This window comes from Varroa destructor, unplaced genomic scaffold (assembly GCF_002443255.2).
Source record: "Varroa destructor unplaced genomic scaffold, Vdes_3.0 BEIS01000001.1, whole genome shotgun sequence".
Taxonomy (NCBI): Eukaryota; Metazoa; Arthropoda; class Arachnida; order Mesostigmata; family Varroidae; genus Varroa; species Varroa destructor.
The window spans coordinates 71391174-71415492 of record NW_019211454.1 but is presented as its reverse complement, the minus strand read 5'-3'; the positions used below and the strand labels follow the sequence as shown (position 1 = coordinate 71415492).

General features: G+C 40.6%; 2 long non-coding RNA genes across 2 annotated transcripts in view; both read left to right on the top strand.

Moving 5' to 3' along the window:
• LOC111253541 (uncharacterized) overlaps positions 1 to 24319 on the top strand; it is a 98010-nt gene that overhangs the window by 66418 nt on the left and 7273 nt on the right. The gene's annotated exons all lie outside the window — the stretch shown is intronic.
• LOC147759050 (uncharacterized) lies at positions 12938 to 14934 on the top strand. The gene is made up of 2 exons (XR_015323816.1): positions 12938 to 13273; positions 14609 to 14934. It is a non-coding gene; the product is annotated as an uncharacterized LOC147759050 (long non-coding RNA).

Sequence of the window (24319 nt, the reverse complement as noted above, 5' to 3'; positions counted from 1 at the left end):
CCGTCCAAAAAAAGCTACGGCTTCACGTGTAAACTGTAAGACGCGATGGCTACTTTGTACATATATGAGGCTCGTATAATAAGATTTGTGTGAGGTTCCAAGGATACTGTATATTTAACGCTGACATGGTCGAATTTATTTTCATTGGCAATCAACTAGGTTGCGCTTCTAAGGGCTCCAATGGTATTTTTTGGAAAATGTTTTTTACTTCAATTGAAGTCTCCTCGAGCAGCCCTGCAGCGGAGGGTATGCTTGACCTATCTTTGACGTGCGCTGAGAGAAACTTCAACGTTCACCACGAGCTTTTTGCAGCCACCGAGACCCACTGGCTGCATATGCGACTTTGGCAAGCACTTACTTTCCGGGGTCGATAAACGATTTTCCGATGAAAAGCAATAAATATAATCCGTTCAGCAAAATGATCGCACCTATTTGGCATCCTACGAGATGCTGACAATAAGAAAGCACAGAAGGAATAAGAGCTTATAAACCTTACGAATGACTTACGCTCAACTAGAACGCCATTAAGCGTTATATTTTAAAATGGATTTTCCTTGACCACATATCGAGATGAATCAAATAGCCTTGGTATGTGCTCCCAACAACCGTTTCATTGTAAAGCTTCTATTTTAATCTAATTCGAACCTCTGCTTATGTCCATGACCTGTCTTTGGTAAATGGCGACGTCCACAATACTAACACACTGCGGGATCGATTAAAATCAACTAGAAATTAATTATTTTTCAGCTGCGAGACGTCCGATGGCAAACTTCAATTGTTCTCCTAACCTTTGTGTAAAGCCTCATTTAACAATCAACTAGTTATGTTTATGAACACGTAAACGTTACATCTGTGGTATGAAACAGGCTGACATATAACATTATGACCCCAAAACTTTCCACTGTTTAGTTTTAAAGACCGGATTAAACTTCTAATATATACATATACATGTGTAGGAAAAGAGACCTGTCTATTAGGACAGCGTAAGCTTTTTTAATAACGGCATAGTAGAAATCGAGCGATAACACCCGGAACTAATATCCAAAACTGTCTCTTTAGTCCAAACTACTTTATTTAATTTGTATGTCTAATTATATGCGTGTAGGGGAAAGCATAAGCTATTTGGACTACGCGTGGTTCTTGCCTAAGCGTGCAGGCTTCATAGAAAACAGCGTCGTAGCGGACTCAAGAAGGTAGCTGGTGTAGAGAGGCTCGCTATTCTGAACCTCTCTTATAGCAGGAGAGTTGGTCCTTCTTGTCCGACAGGAGTGAATGCAGCTGTCTACCTCTCCGGTCGCTTCGAGAGATCTTAGCAAAGTCCAAGCGTCTTAAAATATCTAACATTTAGAGTCGACAAAACAAAGCCTGAAGCTTGTTGTTCGATCTGAATGGATTTTGATATACGATGCAAGATTACATCTTCCCTTTGTATGTCTATGTAGGCCATGACTGTGCCTCGTATTACGTTGTTCCGAAACGATGATACCGCTTCTCTTTATTGTTTTTTTCCTTTGTTAGATAGAGGGGTTGTTTGCCAAAAAAGGCAAAACGTTTCCTGTTAGTGTCGTTCACAGGTCTACGACCTGGGTGCCAATCGTATGAACCGATCGGTATAATCCTGGGTTAACATTGTCCTGCAAAATGTACTATTTACAGATAGTTTATTGTGACGAGAGTGCATATGCTTTAACCAATGATTTAGTAAAGTAATTAGCAAGAGGCATTTGTTGTATTTTTATTTTGTGCCGTAAAGCAACGCACTCGGTATTACGTCAATACTACACTTTCTTAAAAGTTTAAAACTGAAAACAATACACTTTTATTACATATTTTTTATATAAAATATATCTCATTACTATCTAAAGCATAACGTAAATAGCTCGACAAATAGGCTATGGTCATGCATACTGCTATAGTAATGAATCATTAATATTTTAAACCTATTCCCATCAAAGCCGTACAGGGGATATATAGGTATGACTTACCATCAGGAGATACCCAGATGGATTTTTATTCAGTGAGGTATCGCTGTGTGTTTCAGATACGCCTGAACACAAAGACATAAGGTTATGGCAAAGCTTACACAAGCGTGGCGTGCCTTGAACATTCATAAAATCTTTGCTAAATTGGAAGCTTAGGTATAATCTAAACCAACAAACACCCACCCTTTTAAGTTTTTAGGGATCACTCCATAAAGCTAACAAAGCGGGGATTATACTACTTCCAGCCAAATAGGCCATATGCTGTGGCTCTACGTTTAAAAACGAAAACATGATTTCCTATCACATGGCCAAGGAAGCCAACACAACTCGTTGCATATCACGCCTTCACATCTTTATACGCAATCGAACGAATCGCTCAAGGTATCTGGCAGTGAAAATTGTGGTTCGTAGAATCTGCACCTGGTCGACATCATCAGCCAAGCGAAGGCTCACTGATTACACGACTAGGACACGCTCATTTCATTGCCTGGGTCCGTCGTCCGGCCTCAGGCTTTCGCTACCGATACTTGCGAATGTCATCACGCAGCGCACCTCTTTCTTTCCGTCATCTCAGCGCATCTGAGAGGCGTCATAGTTGTAGTAATATCTAGTAATGGTAAGATGCAGCTGTAGCTGCAGTGGGCCATAACCAACGAAAAGAGCCGCTCTACTCCTGCGATTATCTTTTTCGTCTGCTGCAAATGATCTGGCCAAGGTTGGCTCCTGTTCGAGTGCGCTGACTCGGATGGTGATCCGGCCATTGATAGGTCCGATGCAAATGTCTGATCGTTTTCTCGCTTACAGACCTACAGCCAACTAACTCTATAATACCGAAAGAGAGAGACAACCAGACGGAACAGCGTTACTCGAGTAGCAGGATACGGGCCCTGTCACAACAGAGCTACGAATCTATGTCAATGTGAAGAGCACGCAGCTTATCATTCAGCACATCACCGGAATAAAAGTTCACACTAAAGTGCCTACCGAAAGAGTTATATTGCGTGGAACACATGCCTGTAACACCAGCGATATTCGAGTTGATCGAGAATTATACCATTGATAGTTTCGCACGTATTCTCGCTTAACAAAAATAGGTAAATTTGACGTTTCTAAACCAATAGTAACCAGATTCCAGCCGCATATCCAGTCCTGCGGTCGTTTGGATTCCTAGTTTTCATAACCTTCCACATGAACCTGTTCCTAAATGCCCTGTGATGAAATTTTCGAAGACGTCTTCGACAAAAATACAAGCATTTGCGCAATTTACGGTTAATATCAGACCAATAAAAAAAAAAAAAAAAACCTATAGCCCCAACTACCTTTAGCAGAAACAAAATGGTAGAGTACATGTGATTATTTTATCCCCGATGGTAGCTTAAATAGACTACAGGATGATTCATTTAGATTTTATCTCTGGTGATTTTACTGTTGTAAAGCTGGAAGCTACACACAATATGCAGTTGATTCTATTGTGTGTGGAATTGTTACAATTAATAGACGGCTCAACAAATAGGCATGTATCACATGGGAGCAGGCAGCGAGCGTATGGATCAGGCTCCTTCAGAGTACCTGCTTAGGTTGTAAGTTTATATGCGAAGCCTGTGCGCAGACGGTTGTGGGTCGTTCGTAGAAACGCATGGTGCCTAACAATGCAATAACAATAAGTGCCTAATAATCTAGTTGGTAACATAAAAAGGGAAGCTCTAGTTGCTTTTCGGATAGGTCGATGCAACAGGATAGATTCTACGGAAGCGAACGTGCGGTTAGTATTAAAGGCTTTAAAAAGGAACGAAACTGTATGACGTTTGTTAGCTAATAGCATCAAACAAATAAATGCCACCCCTTTTCTATCCGTCCTACCTTTTATTTAACGTTGAGATAGTATTCAAAATAAATTGTTCCAACAATAAACTCATTGAATATATCTGCCAAAGTACACGGTGCTATCACCCGATGTTGTCGATGCAGCTGTTAGAAAATGACACATATGGCTTAAAGCCTTTTCAAATGAGCCTGTTTCCAACGGTAACCAGCACCCTTTGCCGGCCAACCCATCGTGCGAAGCTATGGATCTGCAGAACGGCCGAGAAGTACGATGTAAACGTAAATCGAAGTCACAATAATAAATGCACTTGTATCAAAATAACAAATAGAAACAAAATGAAAACTTCATAATAATTTTGATCTACGCAACTGGCAGCCCCAGGCTGTGTGATTGAAACAAAAGATTCAGGACAACGCAGGAAGACAAAGACGCTGGACCGGCATTGCCACTTTTTAAAGCTTTAATGCTTTTAAAGCCTTTAATGCCTTGACAATTCGTGCTATAACGATGGCAAGGCTAATCCGTTAAATAATACACTAGCAACATATGACTTTGAATTATAGAAGATTTTTTTCTTCTTTTTTTTTATGTTGCTCTTAGATTCTTCGCAAAATAAATCGTTAATTGCACGAGTTACAGATAGTTTCGTCTCGCTTTTTACATGGTCAAATGCTTAAAGCAGAAAGTAAATGTTTGGCGGATTCCGTATTATTTACGCATGGCAGTGATTACTACTAACAAAATTGTGATGAACCAAAAGCTAAACTCTTAGCGGGACTATTGATGTCAGAAGGTTTCAGCCTCTCTAAGAGACAATAAAAACAACAACAGAGATTTACAATCGTTAGGTGGGGTATCCTCGAGCAGACAATGGTTACGAGAGGCAAACACAAACAATGGAGTTGTAGCAATGTAGATATATCACCTATGAAAATTTTTGGGGGTTGCTTTTGATATTCGTGCTGTCACTGTTGCTAGAGCATGAATCGCGTATATTTAATTTCGTTTCAAATTGTGCCGGTCTGAATCCTAACTAAATTGGCGGATTTCCAGGCTCTATATGTATCTTTAACTCCACTAGTTGTGGCGTCGAAACGAATCCGCATCGTGAAAACGCGGAACAAGGCCCTGTTTAACTTGATTCATCACCCGTGGCCATGTTCACCATTTAACAAATGAACGCTTCAACGCATGTATATGTTCTATAGTTCTAGTTTCTATAGTTTCTCATCACCAGCACAATCAACAGGCCGATTGCGGTTGTCAAAATCCGGTCGATAGTGGCGTCAGATACGTTATTTTTTTTCAAGAGTATGGCTGGTGTAGGAAACAGAAAGCTATAATCGGCCTTTCACTTAAAACTATGTATCAACAGCGTATGTTACCCCACGTGCCTTTAAACATGATTACATTCACTGCACGTGTACGAACGCAGTCCTTCTCTTCGAATAAGCTAGCGTGCTACAGTGCTCTCCTTTTGCGCTATAAAGGGTATTATAGAGTTCTACCCATCTGTTCTGACACAATCGCGTTTATGTGGTTCTTGATAGTAGCTATTACTAGATCCATCACAGCAGTACTTAGCTAAAGCCGATCGCATATACGATGTGACTTGAATATAAGTTAAGATATAACTTAGAAATCAGCTGGAAGGAATCATCTGCTAGGCACTGTAGCTGACCCCTTTGTCAACGTAAACAGTTGCCTAATTATAATATACTTGCAATGAACCAACTATTTGTTTAAGAGACACTGGAGTGCTCGGTGTTCTGCTTTTGGAGAATGATTTTAATTATGCATCAATGGACCAGCACACCGAAAAATACTATGAAAATATAATTGTTACTATAACCAAACAATACTGACACTTTAGCAGAGCTTCCAAATCACATATCTCATCAAAGTAAAGGCCACACGCGCGCGCGCGCGCGGATTCAAACTGTTTGCTGAAAGATGAGCTTAACCATTCTTTATCGGATTAGTTTGACGTAAAGGTCCAGTTTGAAAAAACGAAGAGACCAATTTGTTCTCCCAGACAGAAACACACGCTCAGAGACGTACGTGTGTGTCGCATAGTAAGTAAACACATGACAGGAATCTTCGGTAGACCACACAGGTTCATGATCTATGAGCTTGCTCATTCCTGGTGGAAACATCATTGAGACGCTAGCAGTACGTAGTATAGAACGAGAGGTAATGCATAGTAGCGCTATTGCAGTAATAGTGACAGGCATCAGTCGCTCTGTTCGATAGTTGTACGACTGATAGCAGAGGAGTAATGTATTGATGGACGTGGATAACTCATCGATGGTAACGCCCTGTGTCGCTTATCGCCTTCTTCTTCGTCATCTCACCCTCGCCAGTGATTACGAGCTCCATACCTTCATCCAAATATTGGTCTGGTAACAATTTTTTTTCCGTAGAGTTACTTTTCGAGCTTCGCCGATGCTAACCGTATAGAATGTTATCCTATCGGATTTTTTCTTTTTAGCAGCGTGTTTATCCAGCCACCGCACGCAGATGCAGCAGCCTCCCGTGGTGGTTTCCAGACCGATACCTTTTCGTCATGTTTCCTCATCTCTGTTCTATTTTGCTTGTTCTTTTTCATTTGACTAGAAGCTGTCGCTAAGTGTCCTCTTCAGCCTTCAATATAACTGGAGTTTCAGCTATGCTGTCTTTCCAATGGCTTCAAAACAAATAAGCACATTTTCTAGAGAACAACCTTATCTGCCCGTAAGTTTTGGTTGGCATCTGGAACGACATAGAATAAGATATACTATCATATGTACGCGTATCCGTAAGTGTAATAAGTGCGGTTACTCACAGCCGCTCGAGCACATTTGTGCATCCGTTGCTTCAGTGGGTTAATAGAAGGCTAGTTTTTCTGTCGATTATTACCCTGATGCCACGGTCATTACTTCGCTAATAAGTTGGAGTGTTGATAAGTTTCAGCAAACATAGATATTTAATTTGTATTAAGGCAGTTAACATGCCCGGATGCAGTCTTCTAAGTACGCGTCGTCTATTTGGTTTCACGAGGTCAATGTGGCTTCTTTTGGTTCGGGCACGATGCTTCAATATTTGGACGGCTACAACGGCTTAAACGGTAAAAATGACCAAAGCGGGTCGGGAGATGTAAAAATAAGCTCTGACTCAGACGGACACCAGTAAATATAAGGAGCATTCAAAGCTGACTGCAAAATACGCAGCTATTGGGGATATCTACAAATTGCCTGGAGCAATGGCCAACTCAGAGACTCGGCGCCGGTGGCCTGGCAACGAGTAAACCTGAGAAATGCCATTGGATTTTTCCGTAGGTGTATCATTGTACTTGGCTGTTGCTGATCAAGACGCTACCGACCAGGTTAACCAGTTGCCAGTGGTCTGCCAAAGTTCAAAAGATTAAGCACAAGATCGTAAATAGAAGTAATAACGAATTGATCGCAGCTATATACCTATATGTGTACAACCGATGTCAGTTAGGGAGGTGGTTTCAGATGATGATAGGTTGTCATTTTTGGCTTTAAGTAGCCTGGGTAAAAGGCAAAATTTGTAATAATCCACCTAAAACCTAGTTACGCTTGTCTACTTACAACTATTTTATAATGCTAATGGACTGATATTTCCGGGACCGAAAGCATTGGGAGGATGAGACGAATATCCGTTCCCATAATACCTGGTGGAACAGTCATATCTATGTTATCAGCTTTGAGACAAGAACAATGGACGCGTTTGTTTCTATGTATGCTATGGTATTCTAAATCGTAGATTTAACCCAAGATAGAACATCTCTCGCAACTAGAAAAGTTAGATTCGGAATGCAAAAAATGATTCAACTAACTTTGTCTTATGTCTTAGTGGATGGCCATAGCCATATTCCTATTCGCGCGTTTCGGTCCCCGAATTTGACAACTGAGCATTTAACTAGATAACTTTTTCATGCGTTTGTGAACAGGTATTATATTGAACATACGTAGGCGTGCATAATAGACCTGTAAGCTTTGAGATCACAAAAAATAGAACAGTCGTTAATTTGTTCAAATTGTGCATAGTCACAGGCCCGATATTTCACGGCACGACGAACTTGAACGTCACCGTAGAACTTACTGGACTACGGTAAAATAGTCACAGTTGTCGCTTGGCCTCAACGTGTCAGGTTCTTTATGGACAACAATATTTCTTGGTTGACGTTAATGGCACAGTCAATGTTTACAAACGTTTATGGCTAAGCACATAGAGCCTGATATGCGTGGGCTTTCTAGCGCGCCCCCATACACCTTTTTCTATGATATGTGTAACACGACCTCGTATATCAGTGTCTGAACTTCGATCTGGACGCCCACTTTCCGGAACGCCCAACGGTAGTGTGAATCAGGGCAACCGTTCTGTTCCTCGACTACTATAATTCAGTTGCTAACGACAACGCAAAGATACAGGAAAAGGTGGCGAAGTTTTCTCGTTTTCAAAAAAACAACAAGGATATTAGCGATTGCCGGCCTTACTCATCAATTTTGCGCTTATATATTTGATGTCTTATAAGAATTAGCCTATTCCTAGCATACATTTTTCGGAACGTCGCATTGGCATATGCTCGGCAATATTTTTTGATGTTTCCTTTTAGAAAAAAAAACTATTATTAACTATTAACTAAAATTATAGAAGCGTACATACTCTTTGCTTTTAGTATTTCATTTAACGTTTTCCGTAAGTTCAGAGTTTCATCCAGAATACCACGTACACCGGAGCTAGGTGGCTGGAAACCTTAGACGAGCAAAATTCATATTTTTTTGTAGGCCAATTCTAGAAAATGAGAAATGTCAGTCGCTAACCAAAATGATAAGCGACAATTAACAAATATCGAAAACCACATAGATAGTGTATTTTACAGTGTTCACTTTCATGTAAGTTTGAAGATTAGAAGCAACTTTCATGCCGGGGGTGTCAACAACATAGGGTGTCGAGTATTTTCTTCATTTAGAGTTATGTGGCTAAGTTTTAGCTTGGTTAGTACTTTAGAAAAATTGTCTCAGTATGAACTAGATAAAGATATCGAAGATTATGTATAGTTCACCCGCTATTTGAGGCGTTGGTTTGTTGAGCAAGTAGTTATTCTATTGAACGGCTTCCTTACGATACAACAAGCAGGCACCAATGTTCGTAAACAATAAGTTGTTATCTATCCACAATGGCAAAAAGCAAAGCGTCTTTTGCTCACTCTGATCGCTCTATCTATGGGTAGATCCGTTCATATCTGAGGTTTCAAACTGTAGTGATCGTCAATGACCGAAGAGATAATAGATAAGCAGCTATATTTCACGCTTTACGGTGGAAATGAAACGTCATAGAAGGTTATAGCATGAAATAACTAGATCTAATGTATCTTTGCGTTCTTCTATACTGAATAGCAGCGCGTTACTAGGATAGGACGAAAAAAAAGGCACAAGTATTTATCTAACCTCGACTTGATGAGTTTGCTGTGAAAAATATTGATCGAGAAGTAATGAACATGGAGTGTATATGCGTCCTTAATAAACAGAAGTTGTATAAGCTATCAGACATGTCTAGAAAATCTAATTTTTACCATAGAGTTCTGTTCACATCAGAACAAAACCTCATGCGATCTAACCTATACACACTTTTAAATAACAATATAAACAACAAAATAATACTATTTGAATCTTATCTATCTCTAACTTGTTCAGACTACTCCGGAAGAGGGAAAGCCGGAAGGAAAAAAGTTCCTTCGATAGCTTACATTCTAATTGAGCTTTTCAAATAAGCATCATTGTCGCTCAACTTGAAATACAGGGATTTCTGTATGTCTGAAAAAAAAGAATATATCCTGTTAGTGAAATGTGTATTTTATTTAGAAAATGATACCCTAAATATTTATTTAAAATCAATAATCGTAGAATGACATGGCCTGTAGGAAACTTATAAATTCAAACAAATTCCTACAAGCAACTCCTTTAATCGAGTTTCCGAAACTACATTTTTATGGACATTTTGCCGATTGTGCTTTTTGACTAAGGGTGCTCCCGGATGTTCTCGTCTCTTATAGTCTAAGCTAATAAGGTCACATGCGTCAATTAAGCTGAAGCGTTAATGGCGATAGAATGGCGTTGATCCATTTAGGCCCATCACATCGTTGTGCCTAAAGGTAAGATACTACTTGAGAGCACCCTAATGAACATATACGTTTGCACGGATTCAGAGCTGTTCGAAATAATCATCTTTCCGTTGTCAGCTAGGCTTCCTTGTACTCGCGAGTCGCAGACGTTGTTAGAGAGCGCTTACCAAGACCCGCTGCGTTTACATTCAAAGCACGTTGGGTATCATTTCCTACTTCCTCTCGCACGCGCTGAAAAAAGCTTCTGATAATTACTAATTAAATAGTAGCTATAATAGGGTGTTTGCTTTGCATATTACTAAGAATATGAAATGTGGTTGATACTGACACTAATTTCAAATAGCTACCTCAGGGAATTAAAACGGAATATGTATTAAAACGGTAATGAACCCAGATCGGTAAAAGTGCCTCAAAGTGTGACGCGGTCTGCTAATTTAGGTAAGTTGATTTTTATTGAAACCTGTATTGACGCATAGGCCAGCGAGCAGTACAAGTTATTACATCTCAGAATAAAAAAAATCTTGCATTTTCTACAAACAGACTGGTCTTAACTTCACAGAATCGGCGTATGCGCCGTCGCCTAGTCATGACAAATACGAAAAGCTGGTTCGAGCGAAGAAAAACATAGGGTATGTAATATGGAACGTGACACAGCAAGCTTTCAGTTTTCATGTTTTTGTAGCTGAACATTTGCATCAGCGTACCAATTTGGTGCTGCAACTGTCTGCAATTACTGTAGAGGATTAATTTTCGATCACAGATCACAATTCGGTGCAATATGGTTCAAATGCATCTTGATAAGAAAAACATTCGTAGTGTCACATCATCTTAAACGATGAAATGAAGGTTTCCTTCGTCTCCTATTGAACGACTCAATACCGGGTATGTGTGGGTGTCACGTATAAGGTAAAAGAAATATTGCAACCAGCATAAAAGCATTACTATGTAAGAGTAGAAAACATCAAAAAAAATTGTAAGGGCAAAAAATATCGATACAACGTTCCACGTTGTCTCGCCCCCAGCTTTCACTGACACGCTACAGCGGGCACGAAAAAGACCGGAGACAGACTTTGAAATTACAGTTATCTTTTGTGTAATGTAACTCCACAATAATCTCTTAGAAGCCTCTATCACAGTAAGGTAAATCTGAGCGTTGTTTGTGCCTGCGATGGATGTCGACAGTTGGACATGTTGGGAACTAAATGGTACCGAAATTGAGCTAGCGTTATATTATTAGTTCGGATGGATACTACTCCCACGCACCGTCTACCTGGTGGGTATTGGCTCTCATTAGAATAACACCGTTCATTCCTATCATTAAACCGGATAAAAGGTTCAATGTTAAGGGCAGACAATGAAATCAAGATACACTCGTGAAGATAAATGATGCATTAAGATCAGCAAGTTACTTTACATCGTCATGAATACGCAAAAACGTATCTAAGTTATGCATAGTCCAAGGCCGCATTTCTGCAATGAAAGTCAATTTTATTATAACTATAAATCTACTAAACTACTACTAAACTAAATTTTCTATATAAATGTGTTTTCACTTTCATTTGTGACGATTAATTAGTTTATTTAATGACTTTTGGGGATAGTCGTTGGAGATCGGTTACCACGTCACGTTAAACTTCAACACTCAAAAATATCGACAGTCCCCAAGCTTCGACAAAATTAATCGATAAATTAGGCCCCTTAGTGATAATGTTAGGAGACATCTAACTCTATAGTATTTATCACAGTTTCGCCTATACTTACTGCCAATGCACAAAAATACACAAATTCCAAAGTGGTTGCCATCAACCTAAAACGCTTTGATAGACGTCACGCATATTGTTTTGCTATGGATGCAACGTAATGCAAAGCTCATGCCTTAAATGTCCCCTAATGAAATAATCAGAGGTGTACCATGTCACGATTATGGTACTACACGTAGTTGGTATGGTACCGTAGCTTGGAGGCGCAAACTTGTGAATGATAATGCCAGAGATAGCTGGTCCCGCAACGCTGTGACACTGGATAAAAGGATGGTTTTATCTTTACTTTGTACTTTTCTATATTTTCATGGTAAAGAGTGACGGTTCGTTACTTTTCAACAATACCACATGCTTCGGTAGTATATAATTCGTATCCATATATAGATAAATTGCATACATCACTGTTTTTTCTAAACGTTACTATGGGTTTTTTTTTTTTTTTTTCGTTAGTTACAATAGGATACATGTGTATCCGCCACTTCAGTAAGCTTAAGATCAGTTCTGTTCGTTGGATAATATCCTAGAAGTTTTTTTGTCTGTTCTAAAGTTTTGAACCTTTAAATCTCCCAGTAGCTGGGAAACATCGCTATTGCAGAGATGAACTTTCTTATCCAACATAGACATATTTTCTTCTACCAGCTGTGGACGGTTTAGAATTACTGAGATTTTTTTTTGTTACTTGTGTTAGTATGCGGTCGTTTAAGTCCTCGGTATTTCCTTATATCAACGGTCTATTTTGACTGTCGCTTTGATTGCCGTAATATGTGCGCACGTGTAGGACCCACAAGAAGAAAGGCGTGTCAACAGTATTACCCAACAAAAATCGGACAAAGCCATTCCAATGGTGTAGCAGCTCGAGCTGGCTGACATAACTCGCTAATGGTATCGAGCCTGTGAGAGCGACATACTGTCGATCGCTTTGAACAAACTATAAATTTACCAGCCCGCAAACCTCGACCGTGTGCGTCGCCTCGCCTCGCACCGCAGCTGGCATTCACTTTTATTCTGGCTTCCGTTGCAGCAATCGTCCAGTGGTTTCAATGACCCTTTCAAAACCTTCTTACTAGTGGGTTGGATTAGGTTGATGCGCGGCAGGTCGTGCCTTTCGTCAGATTCCCTCTTCGTACCACAGAGTGTCGCTTCTTATTCCTTTGCTATCGTTGGCAGCATCTCAATAGTGAGTAAGACAGTCGGGCGTGTCAGGCACTCCCTTACCAGGATGGCTCCGCTTTGCAAAAGCAATGGCCCTTTATAATCTCTGAAGGTTGACATATCTGTTTCTCGAACCTTCAACTCTGAAACGTTGTAGTACAATTTACTCGACGTTAGCTTTTAGACTACCAAGTACTGGCTATGTAGTACGGAACAAAAAAAAATTATAGTTATGGGTATTCCAGTGTCCACATATCGGCTAAAACGAGAAAGTATTTTTTGGACATTTGCAATAATATTACTTCTTAGTTTGACAGCAGTGGCTTGCTTCTTCGTTTTTTAGCGAGAGAACTTCCTTTGTGTACGTTCGTATAGATTATATTGTTCGACCGATAATTATGCGCATGTATGACATGACAAAAAGGTAAGTACTACCGCAACACAATGTTCTGCCATGACAAGGGTTCGTAACGTCACATCAGGCGCCATGTGCACTCTTATCCGCTGGATAGCTTTAGTCATTAACTTCTGTAAATTGCCGACGGCATTGATACTGCTTTGTGTCTGACTGGTCGCCCGGCTATCACCCCACCACGTTGTTTTTTTCTCCCCACCTAACAGCCTTATTCAGGTACACTATTCTCTTCGTTTTCAACCTACCCTTACATAGCTTTAGGTAAGCAAATTCCCTAGAGCAAATGTGTGCACTTCTGTGTAAAAAATGGCCCGTGTATAGCAAACAGAATAACTGCACGGGTAGTGTCGAGTAACTTGCTTGGATCGTGCTGTTCAACTTAATCGAGTGGCTAATTAGAATAGATTTCATAACCTATATTGATCGTGATCTATGAACGGAGCGCGCGATGCCTACGTGAGAAACATACAACGAGGGAAGCTCACTTTGCAAACGCGTGACTGAACTTCTATTCGTGACTATAATGCAGATTTATTAAGCATGAATCTACCACGTGAGTTAAACGTAGATATTCTATACACTGGTCGTAAATATTCGTGTTTCGGACATAAATACTTTTCCCTATTTCTAATAAGGTTCTACACTTTCTCTGCTTTTACACTGTCACATTACAACCTTCCTATGTACCGTAAGCAGTAGCCACACCTAGCAACTTTTCTTCAATAGTATAATCGTGAAAACACTCAGATCTTTCCAAGTGCGCTACCAAATTCATCTGTCACCAGTAGAGAAATCTATTGGTGAAATTTAATAGAACGCGTTGCTGTAAAAGTGAATATAATAAGATATAAGTATAATAAGAATAAAGGTATTACCTAATATGATATAGCAATGCAAGTATCACTTTTAGCTGCTCCGACAACAAGGCTTACACATGATAATCCTAAGTACAGGCAACTTCGTTGTATATAAAATCGTAAGGAAAGTAAAGCGATAGGGTGTATACTACCTTCATGGAGTCGTTCTTATTAAATTTGTTTGGTGTATTTACTACGGCGACGTTTTTTTTTTCTATCAAGAAGATCTTATTTCTATGACTCTTAGAGAATCACTCTTTTTCCTCATCTTTGCCTCCTTGCTATTTGCTTCGCCAATGGCCTCATAAAGTGCGAAATGTTTTAAATGGTACCATCTTGTCCAAAAAGAGAGAGCCCTGACAAAGCATTCGCCTATATATATATATATATATATATATATATATATATATATATATCCACATGCATACACACACCCACAAATACATGACACAAGTAACCTTTTGTTGTCCTTGTCTTCTTTTGTAAGCTATAATATATGGAGTCGACCGGAGCCTCAGAAGATGACTCAGCTAGACGATGGCGTATGTGGATTCGTTCTTCTTCAAGTTGACTTGCCAGCAGGAAACATATCCCAAGCGATTCTGTGCGTGTCTATCTCAATCTCAAAGATAAAATTTGCACACGCTTTCGCGTATATCTGATTGGATAACATGTCTAAACATATTGACTATATATAAAACGAGGCGGAACGGAACGCAAATGTAGATTTCCGGTTAGAGAAATGCACTTCGGAGCACTAAGCTGTCCTAGATATATTCGAGCAATATTAAACTCTTCTGGCATACCTTGTAAGTGGTTCTTGTTTGTAGTATGTATAAGGGCTTATCTAGTCAGTCACATGAAGTCCATCCTAAAATCTGTAGACCTGCGCGTCAGATTTGGATTCAACGTATATTTTTTAGCTGTAAGATTCCTTTACCGCGTCTTCTACAATGACATACCTATACAAATATTTTGTAAAATTTAGATGGTTCTTAATAAGTACATTAGTTTATCGTTTTACAGGATAGATCTTGAAAATCCTGTATAATTCTACATATAAGAGCTTTTTACTTATACAAAAATGTATTAGCCCTAAGTGGACTAATCCGTTGTTTATCCGCTAATGCTTTCAACTATTTGAATTACGACTTCAGAACTTCAATAAGCAACTCGCCTCTGGACATTCCAATTACCAAACAGACTTCAAACGTTCATCAAAATTTGTGACGTTGCTTGATCATCTCCTGTATTTAAGTAATCGTAATGCGTTTGGGCAACATTACATTGCATCTCCCCTTTCTGTTAGTATTAACATCATGCCATCTTGCAGCGACGCTGACCTAAATCAAATTATCCATTTACAGTCTTGCATCTAAGACTCTAACGCTGAGGCGATAACTGGGCGGTATTATGCAACTGTTGGGTAATCGTAAGTTCTTCACAAGTTGCTAGAAATTGCCAGCCAATTTGAAACGGGATCCTAGCAACGCTTGGACACCTGTGGCTGCACATGTTAAGCATTCTATGTGCTATATATTTCTCCGTATCTCCAATTTAGATTTCGTTCCATTCTTCCTACTGCGCTTAGAACGTGAAAAAGTTCCCTTGTACGAGACGGCGTATACGAAAATCAGGTTCTAGTGGACGACGAGCGTTGTTGTTTAAGCACCCCACTCCTGACCCTCTGTCTCTCTCCAGACATCCCCGATAGGACTAAAGGCAGCGAAGCCCTAGGCAAAGGCGGACAACTCAGGAAGCTGTTCCAGCGCTTAGATGACTCATTGTCCTATACACTACTAGACAAAACTACACGGAGGGACGATATAATATGCCCCCTACCCATAATGCCGGCAATGTTTCTCGCGGAACCCCTCCCAATATCCGATGTGCGCTCTCCATGGCTCCTGAGCACTCGTCCTTCGTTGTAGCTAGGGGCGAAATTCCGCTGTTCCGTGGGCCAAGAGATGATCACATGAGCGCGTTTCAAACAATGGGAGATGTCCTCTTGAACTCAGCGATTGGCGCACAGAATTTTACGCATATAATGATGCACAACCGTGTACGTTGACGAGCAGAGGGTACGTTTGAGGGGCATGGCCAGTGTACATTACGTTGTGAAGGGTCATCGTGTAAATGATCGCATAATTTAAATGGATGAATGTGTCCTTCTCCTCCCTTCCCGCTTTGCCCCAACGCTCGTACAATGTGTCCAACTGGTCTAATTAAATGCAAATCGACACTCATTGGGTGCAGCGTCTCTCAGCGGTGATTGCGGAGACTATTTGTTGAAGCGTGAAAAACAATGTGCAGTTCCTTTAACTAGACAATGGTATTTTGTTAAGAATACGTGTTGCATAAAGGCATTATTTCGAATTTCGAACACACAACAGGAACACCGCGTGCGTTCACATTCATGGATGCAGCTCCTTCATAGATTACAATTTGGAAATCACACCAACGTTTCAACATGGTTCAATTCAATATTCCTAATCATAGAATCAATTGGACAAATAGGAAATATGTAGACTAAATATACGACGAACAAAATGTCCCAGAACGGACTGCATCGTCTCTGTGTATAGCTTTTAAGTGAAATAACTAATCGTTAGATTATTTCAATGCAGCATAGCCGATGTCTTTTAAGCGGAAATGCAAAAGCTGAAGGATTTTAGCCTGCTTTGAAAAAATATTTCTGCTCAGCTCAAAATTCTAATTAAATTAATTAATTCCAAGCAGAAAATTAATGACGAATCGTATCTCAAAGAGCTTTCGGCTATCAAGTAGAATCGTTCAGGACAGCTTTTGCCAGGATTGACTGGATGGAATTTTGACGGGATCCGTGACACTTCAATGAGACGTCTACTTTTTTCTATTCTCTAGGTTTGTACTGCTACAGCCTTCCTAAATGTCGCAAGGTCTAGAAAATGAGCACTTAATGGAAGAGCTAAAGAAAGAGTTTTTAAAGTATAAAAAGTGTAATAAAAGAGTGTTGCCGTTATCCCCGGCTTATGCGGTAAAGTGGTGACTTTTTTTCTTTGCTCGAAATTTAAGTGGAGCCAGTAATCGTTAGAGATACTCGTCGGTTTTGTTTTTTTTTTTTATTTGTTTAAGCCCAGATGTATAGGTAGTATATATTTTAAACGTACTTGCTTCTAGAGCACAAACTTTCATGAAGGTAGCTTCCGTAAATTAACCAGCTGTTTCGATTAACCGCGCTAATTTCGGACGACCCTATTTATGTATATGTATACATATGTATATATATGTTACTATTGTAACACTGCTGTAATAATTTAGCTTTGTAGTATCTATAATTATAAAGGAATAAACTGAAAAATATTGTGCTTCTGCGACTACTTACTTATCTACTTTCTTGACTGCGCCGCTTCCTCGAAATCATAGTTCAGCAAGGGTGGTAATCAGCGGGTGTATATCGACGTCCGTTGGCTAAATTACTTTGATTGTCATAACGTTATAATCATTGCTCAAAACAGGCTTAGAGCATCGTGGCCACCACTTGTGAGGATAATGTACTTCGCTCCATCCATTTTTATCGTAGATTGGCGCTCTAGGGACCAACCGAAAGGTAGACACTGATATTCTCCAGCTACCAGTTCCCTGTCCCCACCAGCATAAACTTGAGTCTACTGAATTTACCTACGAAGTTAAGGATCTTGGAACTTGGTTAGATTAGGTGAAAAGTAGGCGATCGAGGGGAGCCAATAACACGTTAAACGCTTCAGCACAACAGGAAGCAGTCTATGGAAAAGGGACGACCGTCTTGCCACTGTTTTAAGTCTTGATGATCAGACCCAAGTTAAAGTCATTAATGCACCGCACGTTGTAATTGTACGAAAATATACACACCTGCTCCTTGGGCCAGGGCAACTGGGCTATAAATCTGCATTGTTCACGTCGAATATAATTATCCGACCCGGGTTATCTTCTTGTTAGCCATAAAGCTGGCACGTATTTTCTTCCGCTATTCATATTTGACAACTAAACTGGCGAGCAGAACATTCTCTGAGCGACGCGTTGATCACGCAACTACGAATACTTAATTAGACACAACCAAGTGGCCCAGGACGCATTGACAGCTAAGTTCTTTCCGTACACTAGAACAGAGCTATCAGTTTGAGCATGGACTGTTATGAGCGGTTCGGAAAGCAAGTCTTACATGCCGTATGTACTCTCTTAAAAGCATAGAATGTGCAGTAGCGCATCCACCTTTGCCGACCCGAAATAAAGGCTATTAGACCCATTACTACAACTGGCATTATTCTTCGGCAATCTACAAGGACATCTGTACGTGGGTCCAAAACAAAGAAAAGAAGAATACGAGAAAACTCACCAATAGGCACTGACAAGAAGATATGGTATTTCCGTCCTTTCTTTTAATGAGACGTTTTTTCGTTAGATGTGCTGGCGGTTCCTATTGGAATTGTGCGGTTGGAGGACATTTTGGGGTCAGACAGTATCGTTGGGGATGCTTGCGGCATGAGAGACCATGCGGCCATGTAGTTGTACACCTTAAGCTATTGCCATCGTAGCGACAGTTGACACCTGCGGAGTGAGTCGCTGTCAAATTTGATACGCTCCTCCCCCCCCCTCCCCCCCCCCTTAAGAAGTCCAGTCACGTCATGACGGTAACGCTTAGTAACAGTACCCTATCCCTCCGCTGATGATATTCGAACTGAAATAATGGCCCAACAGCAACGAAAAACACGATACGTAGCTCGTCTATAACAAAGTTGTTAAATATTGCCATTTCGTGCTTTTGACACCCGCGAAACGTTTGTTCTCCGGACAACGGCCAGTTTATTCATTGTTTTTACATCTTTGTAGCCATGCTGTCGTATTACATAACTGAAACGTTTGATGCCTTCGTTCCTTAACCATTGCGCGAAAGGAAGCCAATCTCAAATAAGCGTTTTCTCGGTTAAGTAAAGGAAGGAGATGTAAGCAGATCGTAGCCAGTAACCCAGGATGGATATGCATTTAGTCGAACGATAGCTTCGGATGACGTAACAGGTTCTGCTAAGTGAGAATTGTACGGTTGCCTGCATGATAAACACATCCGTAGTTATAAATAAACCAGAAATGGCAAACTGTCTGGCCACTATGGTACGTTTGCCAGCCTAGAGGTTACGCCGAGAATGACAAACGGAAATAAAGCACGTAAAGTAGTACCTTCGTTAGTAAATTATGGTCGCAAGTTTAATCCGCTGGTGCCGACAGTTAATGGTTGCGCACGTAAGTGATTATACGCCGTTGTCTTTTTTATCGTATCAGAAAATCTAAATTACATTACCTATCACGCACTGATTGACTAGTCCTATTACGGCTGTCATGCTGGCTTCTTCAAGGTTCTGTTTAGTAACCGCTGCTTACTTTCCTTTTGCTCCCATTTTCTGTCGTTCACTTCTGCCTGACGAAACTCTTTTGACATAAATTCGGAAAACACTATTGGACCGTCACACTGTTTCCTAAGACCATTAGAAGCGTATACTAGCAATGCGTTTGGCAGTTTGGTAAATACACGCTCGTCTAGAGGCGAAACGTCTGCGGCTAAATGGAAGCTCACAACCAAACGAAACCGAAGTCGACGTCCGCGATATAAGCAAGAAGAGGCAGTCACAGCAGCAGAAATACTCACGCTGTTTATGTAGACGACGACGACGACGATATTACTCATAACTCTGCCGAAACCTATTTGGCTGTTCGTGCAGAAGTGACCGTGGCTCTGGGCGGCTCCTGGCTTCTGCAGTTTCTTATACCATCTGATGACTTCATCGGACTTCAGTCGTCGTCGCCTCCATTACGGTTACGGCCCCTAATAGACAACACTCAACGGGTGCACGAGAACACGTTCTATTTCGGTGCAGCAGGTACCATTGCTCTATTACGATTAGAAATTCTTATGAAAACACTGAAAATTGACATGTGCACAAAAGGCCATTATTATTACATAAGCTTGTCGGGTTTTTACCCTAAACTTTAACGAGAACGGATTCAAAATGTCATTTCATTGCCATCCTAATAAGCTTTTCATTTCCCGTTTATTAGTATTTTGTTTGTTTTACATGTAAAATACGGAGAGAGTGGCTCGCATACATCAAGAACTATGACCGCGTCAAAGACAAAAAGGCAGCAGCATAAGTTCGCGTAGGCGACTAAAGCGTCAGAAGCAGATGATGCGTAAATGTGAGAAATAAAAGTCAATTCCCTTTGAAGATTTAGATTGGTGATGCTGGGCAATGGTTTACGGAATTGTCAAGATATCCACCATCAGCCACCGCTAAGACCAGCCCTGACCTCTATTAATAGCGACTCTATATTGCAACGGCAGCAGTTCTTTCTCTTTTATCAGTTTCTTCTTCGACGAAGGTTAAGCTCGAGGACGAACTGACAAACAAAAGAAATCTTCAGTCGTCTGCTTCTGATCGCGCTCGGACTCCGCCTGTAGGACCTCGGGATGTTGTTGTTGTTCGACATATTTCATCGGCGCCCGCAACGCTGTGACACGTTCTCGTTAGAATGACTCAACTCAGTGCGGCTGGTGCTGTTGCTACGGTGAAATTTTCTTGGTCTGCAGAACAGCTATCGTAAGGGGGACGTTTGCGGCAACAGTGTGCTTATCGCTTATGAGTTCAACACCATCATCGTGAGACGGTGATGGCTCGTGAACGGATGGCTGCACTTTAGTATAGTTAAGGAACACTGTTGATAGCTCCTGTGCCAATGATGGGACGGCTGTTGGGTTCGGCAATGAAGGACCGATGCAACGATGGTATCAGCCACGACGGCGGCGGAGATGATGGCTTCAGGGATCAGGCAAACGGGCGGCCGGCCGATCAAGCAGACAGGCGGTTGATGTCTTCATCAGCAATGCTAGACACTTTTCAATGTTGATGCTGTTCCTAAATTTCCTACTGTCCCCTTCCTTCAGTGTCCTGCCATGTTTTGCCTATTACGGCTAGCTTTTTGGTCTTCCTTCTTTCCATATGTGAGTTTTGTATTTGTGTCTGCGTGTTGATGATGTGCGTTTATTTCGCTCTATGTATGGCTCGCTCTACGCGCCCACGGTTCCTACCGCGGATCCCTTTGACTACCACCGCTCGCGTACACAAATGACATTTCTGAATTGAAGTTGTGGCTGATTCTTTTGCTTCTGCTATAGAAGTTGCTATTGTTATTGTAGCAGCAGCAGCAGTAGCCGACGCGGTTGTTGTGGGCGAACTCAGAGGTATATGAACGCAAAAAGCTGCCGCACCTCCACTACGAGCGATAGCTCTGCCAAAAAAGCATCAAAATGTAACCGAAGATTAAAGAAAGCCTATAAGTGGCAACGGTTAAGGGCGGGTGCCGGAACGGACTCGTGTTCTGAACTTTTTCGAAGGTAACTTTCAATAGGAATCGAGAAAGTCAAAGAGAGTGAAGAAAGAAAAGTGGGCCTATTTCCTCTGCATCTGTCCCGATTTGTATTTCTCCGTGTATTGCTCCGCTATATGGTGTATCGCCAGAGAGCATTATAGCTCATCAGCTTCAAAGAGGAACGTTCGTCCTTTTGTTACTTAATGAAATTGGTATAAATTGAAGCAAAAGGACATTTTCCGCTAGCTTCGGTAAAGGACTACAGTGCTAAGGAAGGCCAACTGTTTCTAAGATAGTCAGGCGAATATATGCAAATAATCATTCGGCTGACGCGTTGAGTGAGCTCTTGATAGCAGAACTGGGCGTAGCTGTATATCGCCTTTACTTGGCCAACATACATCTCTGCCCTACAGTTCATAGGATTTGAGTTAGCTTCATAAATATTAGCGTTGGGCCCCTTATTGCGCATCCTCAAAGTTCATACTTCACAGGTTCCTGTTCTAATTCGAATCTCTTCTTCCGCTATTAGTTCGTTTAAAAAACGGGGTTTTCCTTGTGACCCAAATCATCTATAGGTGGTCAGATAGTGTAGAAAACATTATGTTTTGATCTATTGTAGCCTCTATCGCTAAGTGCTTTATTGATTTTCAGCTGTGTAATATGGTTTGCGGAAGGACAGCGAGCAAACTAGGATCTTCTAACCAGTGCTACGTCGTGCACACTTTTTCCTCTGTAAAACACGCCGCCGTCCATGGAAAAACTCCTGACCAAGCAGCGGGTATATGTAAAATGGTCGCAATATTTAACAAGACAGTTGCACCATTTGTAATACTGTGTAGCCGTACTCTGTTAGCTGGAAATTTCTCTATGAACTCTAGCGTCAGGTGTATTACTATATGTTCATATTCTCAAAGCTTGTATTTTACACCATCTGGCTATTTCTATATGCACGATCCTCGGATAGTTGATATAACCATACGGTCACCACGTTCATTGGAGGAAGATCCGCCATGAGTTGCTAAGAGCTTTTTCGTAAGTATGATTTTCATAGGCTTTTTTTTTTGTATAGGTTAATTTGTTTTCGATTAGCAGCTTAAACCGGCCTGCTATGTGTCACGACTGTGAGAGTTAAACAAATGTTGTTTGAGTTGTAAATTGAAGACGGATCGAGTACCGCATTTAGTTCAGTGGAGGATATTTTTAGACGCCGTGATCCGTCATTAACATTTTTCTTTCCGTAGATGTTTAAAAGATACCGTTTCGTTAAAACATGCTTACTAACCTATAAATAGTCGCCTCAGAAGGTTTCAGATAACTTTTTACTAAATCGGGTTTAGCACAAAAACATGCCACTTTTACAATGGATTACGATGCATGGTATAGTCAGTGCGTCAGGATAGCAAAAATGAAGCTTCTCATACATCCTGCGTGGGTACTTACGTATACTTGCCGATCTGCTAAGTTTTGTATTAAAGACTTTATCGGTTTCTAGCTTTTAAGCATAGAACTTGCTGCTAGTTTATCTTTAGAACTTAGCGGGTCGTTTGGGATCTGCCTGTGGTATACTCAAATAAGTAGATACGAGCGTAAGCTTCCTAGATAGTAACGTGAAGACAAAAGTCACAGTAATTAATATGGCACGCTGATCGGTTTCGATGTAATTAAAACAGGATCTTGAAACTCAGCTCGAATTTTTCATGTGGCTTATTTACCAGTTGTTTCTTGTCCTCAGAGAATTTTATTTTACTCGACTGAATGGATCGCCAACTGTTGTTCGTATAAACGGCTAACTTGGAAATGATATAATAAGTTATAAGCAACGGAATTGTCGTGCCGGAAATTATCATCATCGGATCCGAGTAATAAAACAGCGAAAAAGAGTCATCGTATCATATTGTGTAGTGTATTATACACAGCTAAAGGCATGTTTGTGAATGGATATATATATATACATTTATTTTTATATCCATTATGAAATTTATATATCCAAATATGAAAAAAAGACGTAGGACAGTCAGTAATGATTAACTTAATGTTCGTATGTGCCATTTCACACTAACAGGTTTGTGAGGTACAATATTGGTCGTTCTCATCTTTACGTCACCCGAACGCACAAATATTCTGGACATCTGCTATAAACAGAATACATTCTTTGCTGGTTGAAATGGTTAGCGCGGTTTTCTCTGACTGTTTATATGAGTAGCGAATAGGCAAGGCGACGCCAGCGATCATAAGAGAAAGCAACCTTTACTGCACCATGGTTGAATGGACCGGTTTATGTATAGAACTGGGGGTTATGTATGCGTCAGGGCCAGGCTACACGGCTAGGCACACCTACAAATATAGGGACAACAAGAATTAAATTCACCTAGGATTGATATGGGTCGTAAATATAGACTATACCGCACAAAACTATAGATATCCCGTATCGCAAAAGCACAACCATTTATGTGCACCTTGAGGAAACGTATAAATATAGATATACTCTATAATTAGCTGAGAAACGGTGTGTGGCGACTTATGTTTCTAAACACTGGCCATAAAAAATGTGCTTGAATCTTTGACCAAATTGAATAAATCTCTTATACACATATGTTTAGCTTCGCTAACACGAAAGACTATTTTCGTAGAACTCATGCCATTACTACGCTAGTTTGGAAAAATACATAGTTTATTGTGTGCAGCCCTCGTCATGCGCTTTACGGTTTACTCGGGACCTTTAAGTACATTTACATTTCCCAGATCGAAATGTCAACTATCGCAGCAGAACCTATTGCCTATTGAACGATCGAACAGCTTTATAGGCTGGCTCTATTAAATA